Consider the following 26,473-nt stretch of genomic DNA (forward strand, 5'->3'; position numbering starts at 1 on the left):
TAAGAAACCCAAATACGGAAACAGAAAGCTTTGTTGGCCCAAAGACTAAACCATTAGATAAATGCACCATAGCAAGAAGTTTTAGGCCCAATAGGAGCACACAAGATACAGAGAATTCCTAGCCACTTCTAGAAGGCTTTGTGGTTTTCTGAGCACTTTCACTTTTCTTCCTCCAGTGGTTCCCTGTGAACTATGCAGAAAAAGTAGAGATATTATTATCGCCAATTTACAAATGAAGACATTGAGATGAGAGAAGATAAATGACTTGGGTGTAACTCAGTGGTAGAGTGCTTGCCTAGCATGTGTGAGGCCCTGGGTTTGAGCCCCTGCACTACACTGCACAAAAAAACACACAAAGCCACATCTCTAGCTAGCAAGTAACAGAGCCAGAAAGAAACTAGGTTTTGTGAATCACTGACACTCCACTGCATGTTTTTCTCTGCAGTGTTAATGTGGGACCTGTTAGCCCCTATCTTCATGAGAAGCAAGGCACATGCTCAGAGCTCCAGGAGAGACACCCTTAGAACCCTAGCCCTTGGGAGTAGAACTACCCACCCTTACTGTCAACATCACACACACTGTGAGCCTGGGCAGCCTGGGGCGCCATCTTCATAACTTGGTCTGGTTTATTCTCCCCTATGCTCCTCAACACTATGAAACTGAGGTTGTATTTTCTTGTCTACATTTGTTCATTTATTTTTGTATTACTAATCTATTTATCCAGAGGGAGGAGGTAAGAAATGTATTCACTCATTATAAATTACCTATTTCTGAAATCAAATAGAGGCATCCTAATTTCTCAGTAGAAATGATGTTTATGTGGCCAGCTTTCACTATACTGTTTGCTCAAATGATAAATTTACTTTGGAAAAAAGAACAATTTAATTCAATGGCATAATAAATTGTTTCCTACTTGTACATACAAAGACTATTGTAAAATTTTGTTCCTGTTATTATAAAGAATGAACTAGATTCTATATATTTATGTAGGGTTGGTAATCTACAGGCTATGTACCCCTGCATGATCTTATACGTCTTGTGGCATAGGGCTCTCTGCAGCTGTCCAGTGATAATTTTTTTTCCCCTATTTCTGTTCCCTATTGACTCTTGGTCCTTCTATTGCCTTTTCTCCTTTCCCCCTTTCCTTTGGTCTTGGACTTTCTGGGTGTCTGGCAGATAAATCCCTGATATCAGGGCCAGATGGCCTTTCTATATCCCCTCTAAAGGATGATTCTACCTCCTGGAGAAAACTTTTCCTAAAGGCTTGCTCTGTTTGCTAGCCTTCAGAGCAGATGATCTAACTATACAGTCAGATTTGGGTGGGGAATAAAGGAATTAGCTGAATAATTAAGGTAAAACTCACCATTATCTTTGAAAAGGAACATTGAACCTTAACATTAACTTGGTAACTTAAAGACCACTCAAATATTTATTTCACATTGCCAGTGCTGCCGACATACATTTTTTGCCTATTAGTGGAATCATTCAAAATATTCATGCTTGTGAAATAAACTCAAGAATACAACAGTAATTTCTACATAGGCCTTTATCAGAAAGACAATGCCATTTTCAAGAAATAGAAATCCAGATTGAGTAAAACAAGTATAAGATTTTTTCCTACCTGAAATGCACTCAGTGAGGAGCTTCAGCAACTGTGGACAATTTTTGAGATAAAGCAGCCCAGTTCGAAGAAACAGTGTCCAGTTACTTAGGTCTATAGGCTCTGCATGCATCCATATGTCATGGATGTCTATATATAGGTTATGTAAGGCAGTGAGCTAATTACCTTTCTGTCAGTTTTAATAATTAACTTTCATTAACTTTTACAACAATGGAAGGACTCCAATGTGGTCTTGACCTTTGAGACTCTGATCAGCAGAAGTGATGATGACAACAGCTTCCTTAAGTTCCTTGTGAGATTAAACCACCTATTGCACTTGTGTGTGTGTGTGTGTGTGTGTGTGTGTGTGTTGTTCCATTGGTTTGCAGAGATTTGCACACAGAGATTTAAAAAAAAAAAAAAAAAAAAAAAAAACCTTCGCCAGCGTTATCTCCCTGACATTTTATCAACCAGTTTAGATGGAAGTGCAGAGGTGTCGTTTCTTGGCTGGATGACTCCATGAAATGCTTAGGAACTGCAAAAGGGGAGCGTACAAGTTGACTCTTGGTACGATAAAGGTCCTTGCTAGGAACGCTCTTTCAACTCCAGGCAACAGTGCTCTGTTTGCACTCTAATTTCTGCTCCTACCACTGCTTTTGCTAAGAGCAGTAAACCCTATGTTGCTAAAGCCAGTGAATACTTTCAATCCTCTTCTACTTAACCTCTTAACATCTGATCCTGCTACTATTCTTCCTCAAAATCTCCTCCTTTTAAAATGTTGATTTTATTATTTTTTTAAATTTAATTTTTTACACAAATGGAGCACATCTTTTCATTTCTTGGTTGTAAATGATGTAGAGTCACCCCATTCATGCAGTCATACCCATATATAGGGTAATAACATCCGACTCATTGCACCATCTTTAAAATGTTTTAAAAAATGTTCTCACCACACTTCATTGCCAACTCCTTTTCTATCCAGTTCCTTCTTCAGCATTCTCCAAGGTTCTGTCCTGGACTACTGTTCTCTTGTCTGTATTCCTCTTCTCCTAAGTAAGAGTTCTCTGGTTCCCAGTGACCTTCAGATGTAACTGGAATCCTCAAGATCCATATATTTATATCCTTGCTCAACATCTCTACTTTTATGGCATCTCAAACTTGACACATTCAAATCTGACCCCTTGATCTTCCCTCCCAAATCCGCTCCATCTCTACTTTTCCCCACTGTGGTAAAGAACATGCCCCTCTGCTCAAGTCAGAAACTTGGAAACTTCTGCTGACCCTCCCCTTACTGACCATCTCCCCATTCCAACCAGTCCCTTACCAAGTCCTCTTGAGTCTACCCCCTAAATATACCCCAAAGCCATCACTTCGCTTCATCTTCACTTAATTCCCTCTCCTGAGCCACTACCGCCTCTTACAAGAGCCTCTTGTTGCCCCTCTCGCTTCTTTTCTTAGCCTTCCTAGTCTCTTTTCTACCTAATAACTGGAACTCTCTTTTCTACCTAATAACTGGAACGAACTTTTCATGCTCACCTCCTTCATGGGACTAGTGATTTTATATAGGATAAAGGGACTTCAACGTCTTATATGATGTCCCCCTGTCCAGTTTCATCTGGCCCGGCTCACCATTGCCTTCTCCTCTCCTGCCATACTGGTCTCTGTTAGTCCACTGAATTTGTCAGCTCCTTTCAGGCCCCATTTTCTCTGCTTAAATGCACTTCTCCCTCCCTCTGTCTGACTTTGATGTTACTTCCCTTTGACTTCTCAATCTCTAGATGCTCCTTTTTAGTATTCTCTCATAGCTTCCTAGACTTTGTTTTTCTAAACACAGCAGCATAATTTAATGTGTATACACACAATTATATGTGTATGTAAAATTTGGCTCCTTTATTAGGGTGAAAGCTCCATGTTGGCAGGAACCTTGACTGTTGTACTCACCACTGCATCCCAATACCTCGAGTCAATCAATCACAGAACAACCAACAATGGAACAGCAATATTAGTTGATTGACAGTTAATGAATAAATTGTATTTGGTATAACACAGTTGCAAAATAATTTAGACAGGTCACTAAGAGTTCGTTCTAAATTAATCTAACCCATGTTTTAATCTCTAGTTTATAAATCTACTATGTAATTAATAATGGTATCATTTACCTCATGCTTTTAATAATTAACCTTAATTCAATGCTTACAATGGGCCAGAGACTATACAACATATTTTATTGTGTTTATTCCATTGAGTCCTTGCAAGAACCATATGCAACACAGTATTTTTATTTCAATTTTTACAAACGAGTACGTTAAGATTTGCTTTAAGTGGTAGAGCCAATTAGAACCAGGCAGCTTAACTTTATTATTTCTTTGGCTACCATATAATACTACTTTTGATTATTTTAAGAACCATACAGCACATCTATTCAGAACCACTGTGATTGATCAAATTGTGTATTTAGGTTTCGTTGCTGAAAGAACTAGAAAATATTGCACATAAAAGAAGAGTCTCAGAACCACTGATCAGATTAAAAATGACTTATTTAGAACAAATAAGAGATTTGTAAGGTTAATTGATACAAGCTGAATAAAAACAAATACTAATACAAATACACACACACACACACACACATACATACACTATAACCAGATAGAATATATAACAGGAAGATATCTTTGATGATAGCAACAAGAGCTACAAAGATTAGTATAAATAAATCTTATCTAAAGACATATAAGAATGCTAATGAGAGCTGGGGTTGTGGCTCAGTTGCAGAGCACCTGCCTCACATGTGTGAGGCACTAGGTTCCATCCACAGCACTGCATAAAAATAAACAAATATAATAAAGGCATGTTGTCCATCTACAACTACAAAAGAAATTTCTAAAAAAAATAAGAATGCTAATGAGAAAATCATTAAAGGACAAAAGGAAAACTTGAGAAAATTATAAAACCATACATCTTCATGGATGTGAAAGCTCAATATTTAAAGAGTCTTCTTCAAAGTAGTCTATTACTCAAATGCTGTTATAATAAAACTCTTAAAGTTTTTTTTTCCATAGATGTGAACAAACATCCTAAAACTTGTATGGAAGCACAAAGGACCAAGAAAAGTCAAAATGACCTTGATTAAGAAAAAATGGTGAGACTTATTCTGCCTGATATCAAGACTAGCTGTAAAGCTATAGTGACTGTGACAATGTCAGGTTTGTGCTATGAACACAATAATTAGACCAATGGAATGCTGAGACTCATCCTTGAACTGTGTGTGAACTAAAGTGATGTGGAAGCCATTAGTCAGGAAAGCCTGGTACTGGGAACTACCAGCAGCAATGCTGCTGGTTTGAAGATGTTTGGTTCATGTGGCTTCCTACCTAGATCCATCAAAAGTTCAGCACATCACCGGAGATAGGATGACCCACTGGAGCCACAACCTGTTTTCTGCAAGACCCCTGCAACACTGAGAAGGAAGAGCCAAGACTACCAAGACTCCTCCTGCTGAAACCTATCTCTGCCTTTCATGTATTCCCCCTTAAATAAAGAATTGGAGCCATTTTTTAGTTGTTTAGTTCCAACTCCTATCAGGACTGTAAGATCTATTAGACGTTCCACTTTTTAAAATCTAATTTCTGGCTCTGGCTTGTTTTGTACTAATTATTTCAGGTTTTCTATTTCTCAGGCAGCTCACACCTCCTGAGCAGCGGTCTACCCTGGCAGGGTGCTGGCAACTCTGCAATGGAACAAAAGTGTTGGAAACATACATTGAAACTTGAAACATGATGGAGGCTACAAGGCAGTAGAGAAATGAGGGACTTTTCAATAAATGGTGCTGAGACAACTGGCTATCCATGTACAGTAAATAAAATTTAGATCTTAATTTCATGCCATACTTCAAAAATTTTTTTCAGATTCCCTAGAAGCCCAAATATAAAGATCGTATCTTTTAGAAGGAGAAAAAAATACTGTTATAACCTTGTCATAACAGTATTTCTTATACAAGTTACAAAAATGTGCACATCATAAATAAAAAGATGGATAAATACAGCATCATTATAAATAAAACATGAAGGACACTATGACAAAAATGAAGACAAACTCCATACTGGATGAGTTATTTGTCCCAATTAAGTCCAGAATTAATATGCAGAAGATATAAAGAACCCCTACAAATCAGTAAGACAAAGAAGCTAAATTCACAGTAAACTTGATGTGCCAATCAACACATGAAAAGGAGTAAAATTACACTAGTGATCAGGAAAAAGTAAATTGAAACCACAATGAGATACACTTCACACCCATCATCAGCAGGGCTGCGTCTAGATTTGGTGGGGCTTGAAGTTTGTGCAATTTGTGGATCTCATTTTAAGAAAAAGAAAACACAATTTCCAATAAAATATTAGCTACAAGGTTTTCAAAGAGGTTGATGGGAATGAAGGGTCCTTAAGCTTAAACTTCATTTGTTTCATGGTGAATTTTCTTTTGCCTATCAGATAGTAAACACAATACCTGTTTGGAACTGTAACTCAGTGGTAGAATGCATGCTTAGCATGTGCAAGGCCCTGGGTTCGATTCCTAGCGTGCAAGTGCACATACACACACACACACACACACACACACACACACATGCCTGACAATATTGTCACAGGAGATGGGAAGCAACAGGAACTTTATCAGGAAGGGATATTTTAAAAAATTACTGCAATTATTAATGCATATTAATTGCACAAATAATAGATTTCTGTGTGACAAGGAACTCTCATACTATTGCTGTGAGTGTAAATTGGGGTAATCACTTCCCAGAGCAGTTAGTCACTATCTTATCAAGTTGAAGACACAAGTTATCTAAGACCCAGGAAATTCCTTGATATCCTTAAGGATATTATCCTTAACGAAAATATCCTTAAGGAAAATTGCATGTGTTCAAGTGTGCCCATAGCAGTAATAGCAAAAATATAAAAATAATTAAATATCCTCATCATTTATTAACAGTAGGGCGACCCCTGTTGGGCTCCCTCTCCTCATGCGGGAGTTCTGTTTCTGTGTACTCTTGAATAAATCCTACTCTTACACTCAAAAAAAAAAAAAAATGCTGCTTTGCTCATAAAATGAAATTCCAGACATCCAATGATGAAAATTAATGTATTAGAACTGCAAAACATGAATTCATTTCACAAATACAAATTGAGTGAAGAAATTATTAAAGAACAAATGCAATACAATCTGTTTATAAAAAGTTTAAAAACATGCTTGCTAGATTACATGGTGTTTCTATTTTTAATTTTTTTGAGGAGTTTCCATACTGTTTTCCATAATGACTATACCAATTTCCATAATTTCTGGACCAATTTACAACAATATCACTTTGGGGTATATATTCAAAGGAAATGAGATCAGTAAGTTCAAGAGATATCTGTACTCCCACATTCATGACAGCATTATCCATGATTGGCAAGATATGAAAACCTGAGTGTCCATTGGCAAACGAATGGATAAAGAAAATGTGGTAGGTACACATAATAATATTAATTCATAAAGAATAGATAAATCTGGCCATTCACAACAATATAGATGAAACTGGAGGACATTATGTTAAATAACATAAGCCAGATGAACATAGACAAATACTGTATGATATCACTTATATGAGGAATATAAAGTCAAACTCATAAAAACCAAGAGTAGAGGCCGGGTGTGGTGGTGTATGCCATAATCACAGCTACCTGGGAGGCTGAAGCAGGAGGATAGCAAGTTTGATGTCAGCCTTGGAAACTTACAATACCCTGTCTCAAATATTTTTAAAAAAATTAAAAAGGGCTGGGGATGCAACTCAGTGGTAGAACATCCTTGGTTCAATCCCTAATACCACAAACAAAACAAACAAACAAAAACAAGGGTAGAATTGTGAACTGTGGTTGACAGAGACTGGGAATGGAGAAATCAAGGAAACATTGGCCAAAAGATAAAAACTTTCAGGGGCTGGGGATGTGGCTCAAGTGGTAGCGCTCTCGCCTAGCATGTGTGAGGCACTGGGTTCGATTCTCAGCACCACATAAAAATAAAATAAAGATATTGTGTCCACCTAAAACTAAAAAAAATAAATGTTAAAAAAAGATACAAACTTTCAGTGATAAGGTCAATAGGTTCTAAAGATCTGGGCTGGGGATATAGCTCAGTTGGTCGAGTGCTTGCTTCTGCCAACACATACACACACACAATTCTGAAGATCTAACAATATAACATTGTGATTATGATTATAGTTAACAATACTATATTATATACTTGAAATTTACTAAGTAGATTTTAAGTGACCACACACACACACACACACACACACACACACACACACACAAAGGGTAACAATGTGAGATGATGGAAGTGTTCATTAGCTTGATTGTGGTAGTCATTTCATAATGTGTATATATATGTAACATCATCATATTATACATCTTAAATTAACAATTTTTATTTATCAAAAAAGAGAAAGGAGGAATTTATATTTTTGTCCTAAAAATTTAAAAAAGAAAAAATGTTTATGATTCATAGCTACATAGCAAATGTATGCAAAACAAACAATAGAATGATAAAAAGAAATCAAAGATAATGGTTGTTTTATGGAGAGAGGGGCAGTTTTCTGGAGAGGACTACTAAGTGGGCTTCAACTGTATCTGTAATGTTTTATATTTTTTCTTTTTGCAGAATTTTGGAAAAAGTTGAGGTATATATTAATTTCCTAAAGATGAGAGCACAAAGTATCTCAAACCACGTGGCTTAAAACAATAGGCATTTATTTTCCCATAGTTCTAGAGGCAGAAGTTCAAAGTGGATTTGTCTGCAAAGCCATATTCTATGAGATGTTGGGTGCCTCTGCCTACCTTCTGGTATGGCCATCAACCCTTAGCATTCCTCAATCTGATGTCTGACAGTGTCTTTACATGGTGTTAGCACTGTCTCTATCCTTGCCTCTTCTTCTAGGGATAGTCATCAATGTTGATTAAGGGCCCACTCTATTTTGGTATGAGTTCAGCGTAACTAATCACATCCACAGGGACCCCTTTTCCCTAATAATGTCTTTCTGAGGTACTGGGAATTAGGTTTTCAACATATCTTTTTGGAGGACACAATTCAATTAAGAATATGATATAACTTACATGCAGTGAAATATGAAAATCTTGAATGTACATTTTAATGAGTTTTTCTAATGCATATATCCTTGTGTATTTGCTTTTATTGATCCTTTAAAAAAATCACATATTTAGTGACTTAAAGCAACACAAATTTATTATCTTATACTTCTGAAGGCCAGAAATCTAAATGGCTTTTACTGCACAAAATTAAGGTGACAATGGAGCTGTGTTTCTTGGGGCTCCAGAGGAGAATCTATTAACTTGTCTTTTCTAATGTGTAGAGGCCTCCCACATTCCTGGCTCATGACCCCTACCTCCACTTTCAAAGCCAACAATTTTGGATCTCTCTGCACTTTCTTCTGGTGACAATGTCTCTCCTCCTCTAATCACAGTCAAGAAAGGTTCTTTGCTTTTAAGAGCTCAGATGATTTGGTTGGGCCCATTCAGGTAATCTCCTCATTTGAAGGTCCTTAACCGTAATCACCCCTGCAAAGTCCTTTGTGCTGTCTAAGGTGAAAGGTCATTATTCTTTATTGCTTTGTCTAACATCCACCCCACTAAAGCAGAGTACACTTCCATCCCCCTCCCCAGAAAATTTCTTCATGTCTTTTCTCAGTGAATCCCAGCCAACTCCCAGAAGTAAACCTTGTTTTGATTTTCATCATTCTTGATTAGTTTGGCCTATTCTTTTTTTTAATTATTGATGATTTATTTGAATTTCTTGGTTATTTTTTTTGGCCTATTCTTTTTTAAAAGAAATATCTTTATTAATTTTTATGTGGTGCTGAGGCTCGAACCCAGTGCCTCACACGTGGAAGGCAAGTGTTCTACCACTGAGCTCCAGCTCCAGCCCCTAGTTTGGCCTATTCTTGAAATTCATATAAAAGGATATGTTCTCCTTAGTGTCCGGGCTCCTGTCTCATAACTTAATATGTTTGCAGTTTATCTATATTGTTATGTGAATCAGTTGCCTGTTCTTTTCTTATTGCTGGATAGTATTCTATTGTGTGACTATGCCAATTTTTTTCTTGTTGATGGACATTTGGATTGTTTCTAGCTTATGGCTATTGTGAACATTCTTATACAAATATTTTGTGGGTATATGTTTTAATTTCTCTTTGGTACTGTTAGACATATTTCTATTCTATCTAATTGCTAGATAGAATAGAAATATGTCTAACTTATGTAAAGTTGCCTACCAGCTTTTGAAAAGTGGTTTTACCAGTTTAAATTCCCATGATCCAGGTATGAGAATTCCATTTGCTCCTTATCCTTGCCAACACTTCATATTACCAGTTTTCCATTTTAGCTCCTATAGTGGATATTTGTTTTATTTATTTAAGTTTTCTCCCTCAAACAACAAAATAAGGAATATTCCTTAAAAGTTTAGCCTTGGTGTCATGGGATTACACCTTTGGTGTTATACATTAACAAGCTATTTTTATGCCATTATATGATTATAATCTGGAAGCATTTTTGTCTGTGTGTGTGTGTGTGTGTGTGTGTGTGTGTGTTGTGTACTGTGGATTGAACCCAGGTGCTATACCAATGGGCTGTACCTCCAGCTCTTTTTATTTTGAGGTCTCACTAAATTGCCCAAGGCAACCTTAAACTTGTGATCCTCCTGCCTCAATCTCTGGAGTCACTGGGATTATAGGTCTGTGCTATTGCACCTAGCCATCATACATCTAAATTAATAATTAACATTTGAAACTTAATATAACAAATTTATTGATTTAATCATATATTCAGAAAACAAGTCTTTTTCTATCCTGTCAAATATTGGAATTGCTATGATTCCTTGGATTAAAAATAGTTCTCTTGACTCCTCACCATCTCCTCATTCTGAAGATGAGTTGTGTTTTATTTATTTATCTTTTATTTACATTTTATCTTAAGTGCTTAGCATAAGCTGGGCCTGCAGCCAGTACTCAGTAAGGCTATTGTTAATAAACAAATACGTAAGCATAGTAGTTTAGTGCACAGGAAAAAACCCTAGAATTACCAGTTTCTGTCTTTTAATAACAGACCCACAATGTCAATTTTGAAATATTAATTTTATTCAATTTACAAATTTGGGTTTGTTCTGTTATTCATTTATAGTGGAAGAGATTTGCTTCATTTAAGAAAAAAATTAACATTGAGTAAAAAAAAATATTTTGGTTACCTACTTGGGTTCTCCTAAGTTTTTCACCCACATGTTTGTTTTAGATGTGGCATCATGTGACTTTTAAGATTTCAGAGAGTATGTTTGGTAATGTGGTACCACCCTACTCTACAGCACTAAAAGACATGACCTTACCACTGCACTGAATTCTATTAAAAATAAGAACTCCTGGGGCTGGGATTGTGGCTCAGTGGCAGAGGGCTTGCCTCGCATGTGTGAAGTACTGGGTTCAGTTCTCAGCACCACATATAAATAAATGAATAAAATAAAGGTTCACCAACATCTAAAAAAATATAAAAAATAAGAACTTCTGAATAAAATTTTCATAACCCAAATGCAGTTTAAAGGTAGCAGAAATACTTATCTGGGTACCGCCCCCCCCCAGGGATCTGTGATTAGAATTCAGAGAATCTACCAAAGCCCTACAAAACGTGTGTGTGTGTGTGTGTGTGTGTGTGTGTGTGTGTGTGTGTGAGAGAGAGAGAGAGAGAGAGAGAGAGAGAGAGAGAGAGAGAGAGAGATTGAGACTATACAAGTATGAATTTTCTAAGCAAAATTTCCCATAATTTTCATCAGGTTCTCAAAGGAAGAAAAATATGAAAAGTTATAGAGCAGAGTTAACACACTTAATACTGTGGTTCTAGAGATCCATTATGAAGCTTTATGTAAAAAAAATTAGTGGAGTCATTTGAATAACCGGCTTTGTTTTTCTTCTCCTGAGTTAAATGTCAGTGTTTTAATGAATAAATCAAAACAAATTCCCTATCATAGTGTATGTGTGTCCCCTAACATTATTGATTAAAAAAAAAAAGAAGAAGAAATAAAACCAGGAGGCAAATCTCTTGGTCATGGAGAGAACAAAACTTTTAACGCCTCTATTTCTGCCTTGATTTCAAGTCAAACAAATTCTTCTAATAGATCCCATCTGTCTTTACAAAGATGCCCATATGGAGCATCTTCTTCTGTTTCTTTCAGAAGTTTGGAAATCAGACTTCATGAAGACTGCTCCATCAAAGAAAACAATTCCCCAGTTTAATATGAAGCTCTATTAATCTCTCTTAGTTTCAAGATAAGTCCAGAAATACCTGATAGTAACACAAATATCAGAATGAAGAGAAAACAGTAAGACTCATCAGTAATCCCAGATTAGAAACAGACTGTCTAGTATATTTTATTTTAGTCAAACTTGAGAATTGAGGGTAGAAAGAGGAAATGAGAAATAATTCTATAAAATACATTTTTAAAGATTTCTCCTTCCCCGGCAAGAGTTTGGCTTAGTGGAGTCAAAGTCATCCTCAGAAATACACGTCCGGTGGGGGTGGTTGAGGGAAGGAGTGGGACATGATGTTGAGATGCTTGCAGGAAGTACACTTTGTACAATCTTGAACAACAGTCACCTGGGGCTCATGACTCTCCTTTCTTGCATAAGTCACATTTCCTTTATTGCTTCTTATTTCAATTCATTTTATTACGTGTAGCAGTATGATAAGATTCCTTATAGCAATATTGGAATGAAGGATTAAATTTTATATGTTTAAGTACAGCATGATAACCTTTTGTCCTCATCATGTCCAAGCTCACTCTTATTGCCAGATTCTTCATTTCAGAGGTGGGACTCCTAGTAAAATAATGGGTGTGCATATGGGTGTGGGATGCGATTCGTCATTTCACTTTATTGTCAATATTATTTAACATTTTGGAAGTGGGCCAAATTCATCTTTGGAAAAGAGCTGGCTTTCCTCCCAGCCTACAAATTGTGGAATTTTTCGTTTTTTAATTATTTTTTGGTAGTTGTAGATGGACAAATAAAGATGCCTTTATTTATTTATTTTTTTGTTTATTTTTATGTGATGCTGAAGATTGAACCAGAGTCTCACACGTGCAAGGCAAGCGCTCTACCACTGAGCCCCAGCCCCAGCCCAGTGGTGGAGTTTTTCTAGTAAAGATTTCTAACCTAGATGTTGTCCCCATAAGTCTCAACACATGAGTGATAATGAAATGGAGTTAATCCACTTTCATTGCTCTGCCTAATCAAATGGCTCTTTTGTGGCTATTTTCCTAGTTCTTGATGCAATATATGGACACTTTTCACTTCCTTTCTGAGACTCTTCCTCTTTTCCCTTCTATAATCTTAAATTTCTCTTGATGTCCTGGTCTCTTATCAGTTTCCTTATATATCTTCCTCTTTGAACCATTACTCCTGGTCCCCCAGAGCTTAGGTATGTTTCCCTGCTCTTTTAACTGCACACTCACCCTTTTAGAAAACTTTATTTTCTTCTGATCATGATCAGCATCTGTAGTCATTGCTGCTCATTCAAAGGCAGTCTTGTACTTTCGATCACCTGCAAGAACGCTCCTTTTAAGGGACCCTGACTCTCCTCAAACTTAGAATGTCTAAAAGTCATGTAGCAACTGAAAACAATAGTATAGTAACATTATTCATGTGGTCAGTTTGGCAAGATGAAAAGGTTTGGTTTTGTTGGTAAATTTATCAACATTTAAAAGACATTTATTGGAATTAAAGAAAAATGTCATTTGACTTGGTACTTCCATTTCTAAGAATATAACTTAGACATACATGTTCATAAATAGGTCAAATATTGTATATAAGAATTTGCATTGCAGCAGTATTTTGTGGTTGCAAGCAGTAATAGTATCAAGAAACAACACCCTACAGAAATCAAATGACAACTAAACTACTTATCAGTATAGAATTGGCTAAATATATTAAGTACAATAGAATACTATGCAGTCTTTAAAAAGAATGAAGTAGAAAGCTCTATCTTAAAAATATGGTATTAAAGACAATGCAAATAAGAGTTGTCATGTGTGATCATATTGATATAAAAATAAATTTCAAGAAAGAATACTCAAGAAGCAATAAATAGTCATTATGGTTTCAGAAAAGGATTGAGAAAAAGAAGAAGAGGATTTTTCTTTTTAATACATACCATACTGTATTGCTGGATTTTTTAATGCTTCCTTTTTGCCTACAAAAATTAATCTCATATTTTCCCTGATTTCATTCTCATCACTTTCCTATCACTCTGGCGTGAGTGCTTACAATCAGTCTCAATTCCTCTTTCCTTTCTGACTTCATTGTAGAGTTGCTAAATCCCCTTTCTTCTACAGGCATCTCTTGGTTTCATCCTTCCCTCTCAATGGGGCTTTCTCTGCTCTGATCTTGATACATTGTCACTTTTACTTGCACCAGAGAACATGAACAAGCCACTTAATCACCCTTTCATTTCCTCATGTATAAAATGGAAATAATAACCCCTACAGGGTAGGAGGGTGGCTATTTTAGAATTTAAATGAGGCAAGCAAATGAAGTTTCTGGCACATAGTGTGCTCAATAAATGCTATTTTCTACTTTATCTCTACAGGTTTTGCCTATTACTATTATATCTTTTAATTCATACTACATGTTGTTACCAAGTGAATTTTCTGACAATATCATTTTAATCATCAAATCCCTTCATTCTTCCCCCTTTGTCCTTGAGCCTACTTTGGAATCACAGACTAGCCAAGTACCGCAGTACTTGATAGCGTCCTGACAGCTGGGGAGCTGGTGGAGCTCTTGGAGAGTTTCTTCTGGAAGGAGGAAGGGTTGCTGCTGCTGTCGCCATAGAACTCTGCACTAGCAGAGTTCTGAGCTACTCCTGGAGTCAAGTTTTCTCACAGTCACACCCCTTCCTTCTCAAACTAGAGTGTTCTGGAAACACTCATGGTTCTTATTTGAGTAATGGGTAAGCAGGGGGAAGCCCTGACTTCTCTGTCAACCCTCATGACTTTGCATCAATTAGTTCTCTCATTCTATTTCATTTTCTTCTTTACTTTTCCTTAGTGTGATACAAGTCAATCCATTTCTCAACTGTCCTTTCCATATTCATTTTCAAAATGGAAAAATTCTTTTGGTACCAAAGTGACATGAAAAAATAATAAGTTTTACTTTTTTATAATGAAAATTTCATTTTTTATCCCATCTTTTCATAAAGTTTATTACTTTTTTTTTCATTGTAAAAAAGTAATAAACTTGGGCTGGGGATATGGCTCAAGCTGTAGCGCCCTCGCCTGGCATACGCCGGGTGCTGGGTTCGATCCTCAGTACCACATAAAATAAAAAAAGTTGTTGTGTCCACCAAAAACTGAAAAATAATATTAAAAAATTCTCTCTCTCTCTCTCTCTCTCTCTCTCTCTCTCTCTCTCTCTCTCTCAAAACAAAGTAATAAACTTTATGGAAAAATGGGATACAAATGAAATTTCCTACCCATCACCCTAACTTACTTATTAACAAAGTTGATCAAGAGTCAATTGAGAGGAGATTTTTGGTTGCTTCAGTAGACTTAGATGAAAACACTATAATAACCTATTTTATTTCTTTAAATAGCACTAATCTTTTATTTTTAAATGGTTTTGGTGGATAAGGCAGAAATTGATTTCCTGGATGCTGTAATAGAAGAAGTAGGCACTGCTCTTTCTACTCTGAATAGAAGAACTACCACCTGGTACAGCCAGGCACTTAGGCCTCTCTCCTCTGCACGTGGGCTGACCTTGGGTCCTCCCAATTCATGTGCGAGATTGAAGGGTGCCCTTACCTTCCCTCCGTGGCTCTGACTTTTCAGGGCTCCTCTTTCTTCTATACGTAGGCAATTTCCCAGGAACCACTCCGCCTCCTGAGCCCAAGGTATGATCATTTCTTGGAGTGGCCTGCTGTTCCCCCAGGGCTTCTGTTCTCATCTTGTTAACATTCCCTTCTTAAATAAGTACAGTTCTTATACTTGGTTATTGTCCTGAATTGGTAATTGATTTATGTACACATTGAAATGTGTATTATTGAATGGTTTCTAGACAATGTAGAACCAATTGAATGGGATATTTGTGGTCATTTCTTAAAAAATAAAAATAGTATGGGATCTGACATTTGGCTACAAACATAACCCTGCTGTTGTAACATTGTTCCTGTGAGAAAATCAGATTTGACTCTTAATCTCTTGATTTATTTTATCTTTTTGAGTAATGCAGTCCATTGTGAGTTTAAGGACTGCTTGTCCCACTATTTATAATCTTTGGATGTTTTGTTGAATTCATTATGAAGAAACTGAACAGGCAGGTATTGTGAACTTTATTCTTTACCAAGTAATTAAGATTTTAGAAACAGAGGGAGAAACACATAAATCATGGGCAACTGGGCATGAAAAGGAGCAAAAAATAACTCCCTTTATTGAAAAGAAAAGAATTTTCTTGACACAATTTATTAATACTAATAATTGACTTTTTTGTACTTGCAGTCAGTACTGCATTACTTTGTTTTAAAATATTAGAGTCTGGGTTCCCACTGGCTTTCTTTTTTGTTCTAAACATTCAACAGCAAGGCTAATCCAGCAAGGAAAGGCAGTCAAAATCAGGACAGGCTATTGTGAATTCTACATCCACTTTAGACTAAAAATGGTCATCTCAAAAATTCATTATACATATAATTTGAATTTGTTATCAACTCCAAATTTCATCTACTTTGCATTTCTATATAGCCCTGAGAAATCTCCAAAACACATTCAGTCTTAGTGGCTTGTCCTTTCACTTTCCAAAAAACATTGTCAGAAATAAAGATTCCTGTTCCAGAGCACGTTTTCAGACATTAAGTGAGACTGGGCTCAGCAATGAAGACCCCTGTGGTGTTTGGATTTTCCTGATGGTAGGGTTTCTTTTTGTCCCTATCTTTTCTTTCCTGTTGATTTGAAAATACTCATTTCCTCCTCTTACAGTTCTTAGATATTTTCAGATATTTTTTCCTTGTGTCTGTAAAGGGAACAATTTTGACACCAAAGAATGTGAATCAGACATTCTCATATCTATTGTGAGCTTCAGGAATATCAATTGCAAGGTCTCTGGCTCCTATAACAGAAATCAGCATCTGCTCTACAATTTTCTCAACAAGCTTGCTGTGATTGGACTTCTATCATTCATCTATCCAGCACTGATTAACTATCTAAAATATGCCTTCACCTCAAGATTTTCCAAAGTTCTGTAATGCCCTGCATTTCTTCTTTTTGATTGGGGAAATACTGGATAATTACTGAGGCACATAGTTTTGGCTGCAAATAACTGAAACTCCAAATCAAATAGGTTTTGACATCAGGAAAAAGTAATGTTTTATGCAACTGGAAAGTTCAAATGTAGGCTTCGGAATAGGCTTGATCTGGCTTCCTTTCTTTTGAGAATTTCTTGGCTTGTCTATTCTTTGTAATCTCCATCACCAGCTTAGATTTTTCCTCCTGAAAACTAAGGTAGAAACTACTCATTGATTCCAGTAGGAATTGTAGTTGGATCCATGATTGGTCAGCTAATGGCATGACCTCATGACCAGGTCTGGCTTATAGGATATGAACAGAAGGCAGGAGGGGAGAGTGCCCTCCTCTGTATCTCCTCCTTTCTGCTGTATAGAATTTGGACATGGTAATAATCCATCTTGAACCATACAGATGGTGACACCTTTGAAGGCAAAATCATCTGGACCCTAGAGATTAAGGTGTTTCAAAAGTTAAAAGAGTCTGGATCCTTGACACTGTTGAACTGCTGTGACAACCTTTAATGGCTTATGTCTTATCTGCAATATGGAAAAGAGGTAGTCATTTTGTGTAAACCAGTACTATTTTGGGTCTCTGAAGTGTAGGCAACTAGGACCCCTGGTTTTTTTTTTAACAGATTATTTTATAATAATAGTGAGGTAGCCTATGGCCCTCTAAAGATGTCTTCACCCTAATTCCTGGAACTAGGGATATGTTCTTTATGTAGTAAAGGGGACTTTGCAAATGTGATTGAGTTAAGGATCTTTCTCTCTCTCTCTCTCTCTCTCTCTCTCTCTCTCTCTCTCTCTCTCTCCCTCCCTCCCTCCCTCCCTCCCTCCCTTTTGTGGGTACTAGGGATTGAATTCAGGGGCACTCAACCACTGAGCCACATCTCTAGCCCTATTTTGTATTTTATTTACAGACAGGGCTCAGTAAGTTGTTTAGCGCCTGGGTGTTGCTGAGTTTGGCTTTGAACTTGTGATCCTCCTGCCTCGGCCTCCCCAGCTGCTGGATTTACAGGTGTGCACCACTGCACCCTGCTAAGTTAAGGATCTTGAGATGGGAAGATATATCCTTGGGTTATCTGAATGGATTCAATAAAATTACAGATTCCTTACAAGAGAGAAATGAGAGTAGAGTTCAAGAAGAACCTGTGATGATACTACACTGGGGGCTTTAGAGAGAGAAGAGGGAGCTGCAAATGAAGGAAAGCGGGCAGCCTCCATAAATGGAACAAGGCCAAGGAAAGGACTCTACCTGGAGACTCTAGAGGGAAACATCCTTACTGACACCTTGACTTCAGCACAGTGAGACTGATTTTGGACTTCTTACCTCCGGAAGTGTAAGATAATATAAATTTATATTGTTTTAAGCCATTAGGTTTGTGCAACTTTGTTGTAGCAACAATAGGAAACTTAGCCAGATGTGGTGTTGCACACCTGTAATCCCAGTGACTTGGGAGGCTGAGCAGGAGGATCTTGAGTTCAAAGCCAGACTCAGCAAAAGCCAGGAAGCAACTCAGTGAGAACTTGTCTCTAAATAAAATATAAAATAGGGCTGGGGATGTGGCTCAGTGATTGAGTGTCCTTGAGTTTAGTTCCTGGTACATCCCCCACCACCAGAAAAATAGTAAACTAGTACGAATATTTAGATGTTATTTGTCTTTCACTCTCATTCTTTCTCAGGCACACAAGGGAGTTTTCCAAAGGCTATGTGAAGTAACAACAGATTGAATGCATCAGATATGAGAATCTAGCTGTCTTCTATTAAACTAGATATTGAATGGATTTGCAAACAATGTAAAAAGTATACTCTTCTAATTTTATCTTTCATTTTGGAAAATTAAATATTTTTAAAAATGTTTTATTTTTTAGTTGTAGTTGGACACAATACCTTTATTTTATTTTTATGTGGTGCTGAGGATCGAACCCAGGGCCTTGCATGTGCTAGGCGAGCGCTCTGCCACTGAGCCACAACCCCAGCCCAAATTAAATATGTTTTTAAAAGTTAAAACTATGTTGTTTATTTTAACCCATTAGAGGTTTATTATTGTTATTTTAAATGAAGTAGCAATTTAAAATTCTCAAATTTAATTTATAATCCATTAAATATTTGAAACTAAAAAGCACAAGATTCATAGTGGCCCTCAAAATTTTTTAAGGGTACAAAATGATCCTAAGCCCAGAAAATTTGTGAACTGCTCATTCAGCCTAATACAGTAATACAGTTAATACAGTAGCAAAATAGTCTTCAGCAATTTTAGGTCATAGTTTTACTCACCACACTGTATAAAGAGAGAGTTTTTCCCACAAAACATTAAACAGAAGGGCCAGCTTTACTCTGGTGAAGCCAGTTTGTGATTTGTGCCAATCACTATGGCAAGGGGATAGATTGGTAATCTGAGAGATCAGTAATCAGGACCTATGTGTGAAGCTGGGGGTGGCTCAAAACCACTTAAACTCTGTGGATGCTACTTAGTAGGAAATGAACATGAACCAGCAAGTCAATTAATATTACATTTGCCATATAAAATAATAATGATGATGCTAGCAATCACACAGCTCTTGCTAGGCTCTCTTCTAAGACCTTAATTCTCACAACCATCCAATGGGAATATCATTATTATTTGTTATAGCATGCGATATACCTTCTGCCACCACTTCAACTAAAACAAATGTGCATGAGAAATGTTCAAATGTTTAAAATTTCTAAGATTTTTGACCAAAGCTTTATCATTAACCTACACTGGAATTAGAATTCACAGCTAGAGCTCAGGCTCTGAGATCAGATAGATTCATTCACGGTGCTCAGATTTTGTCTGAAGACTCTCACTGAGGACATGAATATTTTTATTTATAAGATATTCTTTATAATTCTCCATTTTTCAGTGGAGGAAATTATATTTTAATTTAATTACATAGTCTAGTTTCATCAATACTTGAAATAGTCTCTTTAGAATTAAATATTCTTTTTCTTTTGGAGACAATGTTCAATCTGTTGGATTTCTGGCCCTTCTCTTCCAGATGTTACTGCATGTTTGGGGGACTGGGTGGGCAGAGGAGTGCCTGTAGGGGAGGATAATGAAGTAGTAAGAGGCACATCCTGGTCTGGCAGCTGCCGAGGGTGACTAGACCAGTCCCCTGTTATTTTGCTGGTGTCTGTGACAGAGGAAGGGGAGTGGTCTTCTCTCTTGGCTTGTGGTTAGGCTGCTCTTCTTCTCCCTGACACCTCAACCTTACCTTGACCTTCACAGAGCCTGAGGACACACTGGAGACACTTGCCTGTGGCAGATTCCTTAGCTAGATTCTATACTCTCATCCATAGTGGATCCCTCAATGCCTAATATCCAAGTAGGACTGATATCCATTAGGAGAACTAAAGTAAGGCTCTCCTCCTGCCTAACCATCCTGCAATTTGAATTTACTTCAACCTGGCTGCCTCCATGTTGGTACAGGACTCTTCCTGAAGTGGTTCCTTCCCAGAGTCTTCCACAGAAAGCAAGGCAGAACCCTCGCAGATTTAAGCTTTCTATTCACCTGATCTACTGCTCCTCTTCTCTCAAGGGCATTGGCACAGAAAGGGAAAATGTCAACATGTATGTCTGCCTGATGTGTAACTCTGCCTTTCTTTCCACAGACCAATGAGAGGAGAAGGGGAGCAGGTAGCTTTTCTGTGTTATCTAGACATCTTCTGTATGAAGGTCACTGAACAACTTTCCCAGGCATGGTTCTTTATTTGATAACAGAGGAGATAAGAGAATTTAGAAAAATCCCCTTCCCTGATGACAGAGCTTGACTTTCAAGCCTATCTATTGTTTTGCTAAGGAATTAGGAATCTGCTTTTAGATGTCCAGGTTGAATATTAACTCACTCTCTCTCTCTCCTTCCCACTGTAACACTCCTGAGCTCATCCAAATCCTCAGTATGCCTTTAGGGAGATGGTTGTATTCATCTGAGAGAAAAAATGAAACAACATGGTAATATATACATAGAAAAAAAAAGAGGCACACTAATACATTTAATAAGGTGACCTCATAACAGGAGCAAAACTAGCTGAGAATTTTGGTTCTGCTACCCATTAGCTGGGTGCCCTGACATGTTAACTTCCCTAAGCTTTAGCTTCTCTATCTGTAACAGAAAACAATAGTATCCACCTTACACCTTTGTTGTGAGGGTAATATGAGGACATGTTCGGAAATCACAGCATAGTTCTTGGCCCATAAATAGGAGTTCCATAAAGGTTAATTATTATATTGTTAACATCAGTTTTACCACATGCCTGTCAATCTCATTTATGTGCTCACCTAGTATAACACTTGCAATGTAAATATATATGCTGATGATTCCAAACATATCATTTTGGAAAGTTAGACATTTAGTCTGTACTCACAATTAAACTGAAATAAGTTGGTTCTGTGAAAAAAATGTTGATCAATGATTGGCTGAACTACTTAATCAGCATTTTGCTTCCTAATCAGTTTCTTCCAATTTTTATAGACTGTGAAAAATAAAATTTCAGAGTCACTTTTATTAGGTGGAGATGGTCATTCCCTTCTTTGGAAAAGCTAAATTGAAAAGGGGTAAGGGAGAAAGAAGGAAAGAAAGAAAGAGGGAAGGAAAGAAGGATGGAAGGAAGGAAGAAAAGAAAGGAAGGGATCAGGCTCAAATAGCATTATTTATCTGTCTGATACTAGTTTGGCTGACAAATATAAAGGCTGCTGTAATTTGTATGTAGAAGCATTCTGTGGACAATGTCAAGGCAATATTGTCCTTGTGGGATCTTTAGTGGACAATTCAGATTTTTACATGATTTAGCCAACAGATTTCTCAAGTTGTTCAGTGACTTTCATACAGGAGTGGTCTAGATAATACAGAAAAGCTCTCCACCCCTTTTCTCCTCTCAATAGTCTGTGGAAGGAAAGGTCTGGAAAACAGGCTTACAATCAAGGTTTGGTAACACACACATGTTTTTTCAGTTCTATGAAAAGTACTCTAGATACACAAGTGTATACTTATATGGAGGTGATATAGACTACAATCTATAGCAGGGCTCGCACACTTCTGCACAGAAGGCCAGATAAATATTTTAGGCTTTGTAGGCCATACACTTTCTGTTGCAACTACACAACTCTAGTGTTATGGCCCAAAACGGCCACAGAGAACACGTAAATGTATGAGCAAGACTGTGTCCCAATGAAGTTTGTATGAACACTGATACTTCAGTTTCACATGGTTCAAAATCACGGTGCCCGTCAAATTCATCCTGTGTCAGGCCAAAGCCAAAAAAAATAGACATAAAGAGAAGTGGTCCTTCTCTGGGGATGCAAACTCAGAAATGCTTAATGAAGGCATTCTCTGGATTTTTCTTGTCACTTTGATTCAGTGGTCTGCTAAATAATCTAAATATTACAATAATCCCTGGTTTATGTTTATGTTAAGATTTATATATCTATATAATTATATTTATTACTTTTTGTTTAATGTGAAATAGTTATAGCCTTATGGAAGGCACATTTGAATGCAAACTTTATTTTGGTTCCTTAGAAAGGGGAAAAAAATACCTACTTAAAATTTCAGTTTTAGGCTTACAGAAAAATTGCAAGATAGTAGAGACTTCCCATATGCATGTAGTTCCACCTCCTACATCTCAAATTATTATAGATTACCATTTCAATTAATCAATAATATTGATACTTATTACTAATCAAAGTTCATATTCTTTTCAGATTATAAAAAGAATTTACCTAATGACTGTATTTATTCATTTCTCCTGAGATACAGAACCAACAGAAGACTCTATCTATCCATCCATCTGTATTTGTTTAATTAGGAAGCAATTGATATGACTGTGGGGCAGGCTGGCAGCTGACAAGTCAGGCAGGATTGGATGTTGCAGGTTCTAAGTTTGATGTCTATGGGGCAGACCAGAAACTGACAATGGTCAATGCTTCTGTATTGAGACAGTACTTCTTCTTTCTTGGGAAACCTCAGGTTTTGCTTCAAGGGTTTCAACTGATTGAACGAGACCCCACCAACATTTTAAAGGTGATCTCCTTTCATTAGAGTCAACCTATTATAGATATTAAACTATTATAGATATCTACAGAACACCTTCACAGCAAGACCTATGTTAGTGTTAAATACCTGGGTACTATAGTTTAGCCAAGTTGAGATATAAAACTGATCATCACAATTATGAGGAATGTCAGGTACTTTGTTGAATGTCCTTCAGTTGGATTTATCTGATATTTTCCTTAAGATTACATGGGGGACATGTGATTTCGATGGACTGTATTATTTTTGGTGAATGCAATGAAGGGCAATATATGAGTCATTTGGGAATGAGTTCCTTAGAAGTAGAATATTGGCCCAGGCTCTGGAATTTTCAATGCATTCTTGCTATGGCCTATAATTTTGCTGAGGTAGATCTAACTTTGACAGTTGAGAAAATTATAGAATTGGAAATAAGCAAGCATCTGTCTTCAATGCTCAATCCACTTTTATGTCAATCTCTATTCCTTCTGGCCCCCTCAATCCCTTAAGCAATACAACTTTGGAGTATTTGGTACTAAAACCAGACAAATTTCCCCACTCCTATCACTCCATCCCCTGCTGATTTGGAATATTCTGGTCTCATTCCTTTGCTCAGCTGACAAATATTTATATGTCTCAGTCTCTATATTTAATTATTTTATTCTCTTCTGAGAATATTCACATGTCATTTTATGATGTCATTGTTTTTCAGTATAACCAGTAATTTGGGTTCCCAAAACAAAACATCACACAAATATCCTTTTGGCATCTGTAAAACACAGCACTTCCTTGGGCCCCACCACTGATCTAATCTGCCCAGAGGGTCAAACTTGTATTTTCTTTACAAAATGAGAAAGGAAGGAATTTGCAGGACTATCTCTCTGATCTGACTCTACTCAAAAGTCTACTCCATTGACTTATTTTCTTCCAGATGAAATTCAGATAACATAAAATCAACTATTTTAAAGCATAGATTCAGTGGCATCTAGAACAGTTATAAACTTTAAGCCATCACTTCTGTCTAATTCTGACCACTTTCATCCAACCAAAGGAGATTCTGTACCCACTAAGCAGTTCCTTTCCCTTTGCCCTTCCCCCAGCTCCTGGAAGTCATTAATGCAATTTCTGTCTTGATGGAGCTTCCTGTTCTGGATGTCTAACTGAAATTATTCAGGGCATGACCTGTTATGTCTGGCCCTCTTCTCTTAGCACAATGTTCATCCATGTAGTGACAGTTATCAGGATTTCATTCCTTTTTATGTCTGAATAATATTCTATTGTATGTATGCCATAATTTATTTATCCATTCATCAGTTGATGGATACTGAGTTGTTTCCACCTTTTGACCATGTGAGTAGTGCTGCTCTGAACATTTGTGTGCCAGGTATTTGTTTGAATATTTATGTCCAGTTCTTTTGAGGATATACCTATGTCTAGAATTGTGAAGTTATATGGCAATTCTATATTTAATTTTTCCAGGAATTGCTAAACTGTTTTATAGAGTGACTAAATCATTTTACATTTCTACCAGTGATGTGTAAGTGTTTCAATTTCTCCACATCTTTGTCAATACTTATTATTTTATTTTTATTTATTTTTTTAAAGAGAGAGAGAGAGAGAGAATTTTTAAAAATATTTATTTCTTAGTTTTCGGCGGACACAACATCTTTGTTTGTATGTGGTGCTGAGGATCGAACCCGGGATGCACGCATGCCAGGCGAGTGCGCTACCGCTTGAGCCACATCCCCAGCCCTTATTATTTTATTTTTTAAAAAGAATTTATTATGAGCATCCTGGTGTGTATGGAGTGGTTTCTCATTGTAGTTCTGATTCACATTTCCCTAAAGTAACGATGTTGCTTTTCTTTTCATTTGCTTATTTTCTCTAGAGAAATATCTGTTCAAATCCTTTGCCTCTTTTTAAGTGAGTTGTTCATCTTTTGTTTTTTATTATAAGAGATATTTCCATATCCTGGCTCTTGGGCCCTTGCCAGGTATGCTTTCTCTAGTTCTTCAGGCTGCCTTTCCTCTCTCTTAATACTACCCTGGATGCACAAACATTTTTAATTTTGATGAAGTACAACTTCTATTTTTTCTTTTGTTTTTTTATGTTTTGATTCTATATCTAAGAATCCATTCCCTTTTTCAAGGTTATGAAAATTTATCCCTATGTTTTCTTCTAAGAATTCTTCTAAGAGTCCTTATGTTTAAATCTTCAATCTATTTTGAGGAAATTTTTGTGTATGGTAAAAGGTAGGAGTCCAGCTTCATTCTCTTGCTTGTCAAAATCTAGTGGTTTCCACACTATTTGCCGAAAAGTCTACTCTTGCCCCATTGACAGATGCTATTGAAAGTAAAACTATTGTAGATACATATTTCATTGACTTTTGTAATTTTTTTCTACTCAGACCAGATGGACATTTGAGCTTAAAAAATACTTTAATACTTAAAAAAAAAGGTATTTGTGATTTAGCATGGACTTATCCATTCTACTCTCCAAATATGTCTCAAATGTCTGTACCTCTTTCCTTATCGGCTGCTACCATGTTACTCTATCACCTCTCATCTGAACTCCTGCCGTGGCCTCATTCTCCTTCTTCCCTTGACCTCTCCTACCAGTCCTCAAATGAGCAGCCAGAGGCATCTTTTAAATTAGAAATCTGTTCACATCATTCAATGACCTTAAATTCCTATTGTTCCAATCTAAACTCAAAAATCAAAATCTGTAACATGATCCCAAAGCCCCACCAGTCTCCTCACCAGTCTCCCTGTCCTTCAGGTCACCCTCTAGCCTCCTTCGGTTTCTTGAGCTCACTAAGCTGTGTACTTCCTTAAAGCCTGTGCGTATGTTGATGCTGTTTTCTTTGCCTAGAATAATCACCTCCTCACCTCCGCTTAGCTGTTATTCATCCTTCAGTTCTTTGTCTATGGAGAGGCTTCCACAAAGAGGCCTTCGATAATTTCCACCCCCTTAATTTCTCTCACTGATCCTTGCACTTTTCTTTCCCAATCCTTATTATACAGTGTGATCATATATTTATTTATGCATGCTCCTTCAAAATATGGATTTATGACTGTTTTATGTTGTTATTGTACTTCTTGTGCCTAGTGCAGTACCTTTATCATTACATAAAAATGATAAAGGCTTTTTGGATGAGTAATGAATAATAATAAGTAATGATTGTTGAATGCTTATTGTCTTATCAATACCTTCAGAACAAGAGTTTAGTTCATTTATTTTCCCACCATTCATTAAACATTTTTTGAATGTCTATTTAGTGCTAAATGCTGGGAATAAAAAATGATAAGACACAATCCCTGCTCTTAAGGAAGTCCCAGTTGGGACAGTTAGGGACTAAATGGTGGCCCCCCAAATATCATATTTTAATTCTCCCTGAAAACTGTAAATGTTACCCTTATTGGGGGGGAACCTCTTGCAAATGTGATTAAGGATCTTGAGGTAGGGAGATTATATTGGATTATCC

General features: G+C 36.8%; 1 protein-coding gene across 1 annotated transcript in view; it reads right to left on the reverse strand.

Moving 5' to 3' along the window:
* Slc26a3 (solute carrier family 26 member 3) overlaps positions 1 to 15,615 on the reverse strand; it is a 48,636-nt gene extending 33,021 nt beyond the window's left edge. The window contains exon 1 of the mRNA XM_078040249.1: positions 15,488 to 15,615. The gene's annotated coding sequence lies outside the window, so the exon portion shown is untranslated. The remainder of the gene's footprint in view (positions 1 to 15,487) is intronic.
* Positions 15,616 to 26,473: the final 10,858 nt, after the last annotated feature.

Source organism: Ictidomys tridecemlineatus, chromosome 2 (genome assembly GCF_052094955.1).
Source record: "Ictidomys tridecemlineatus isolate mIctTri1 chromosome 2, mIctTri1.hap1, whole genome shotgun sequence".
Taxonomy (NCBI): domain Eukaryota; kingdom Metazoa; phylum Chordata; class Mammalia; order Rodentia; family Sciuridae; genus Ictidomys; species Ictidomys tridecemlineatus.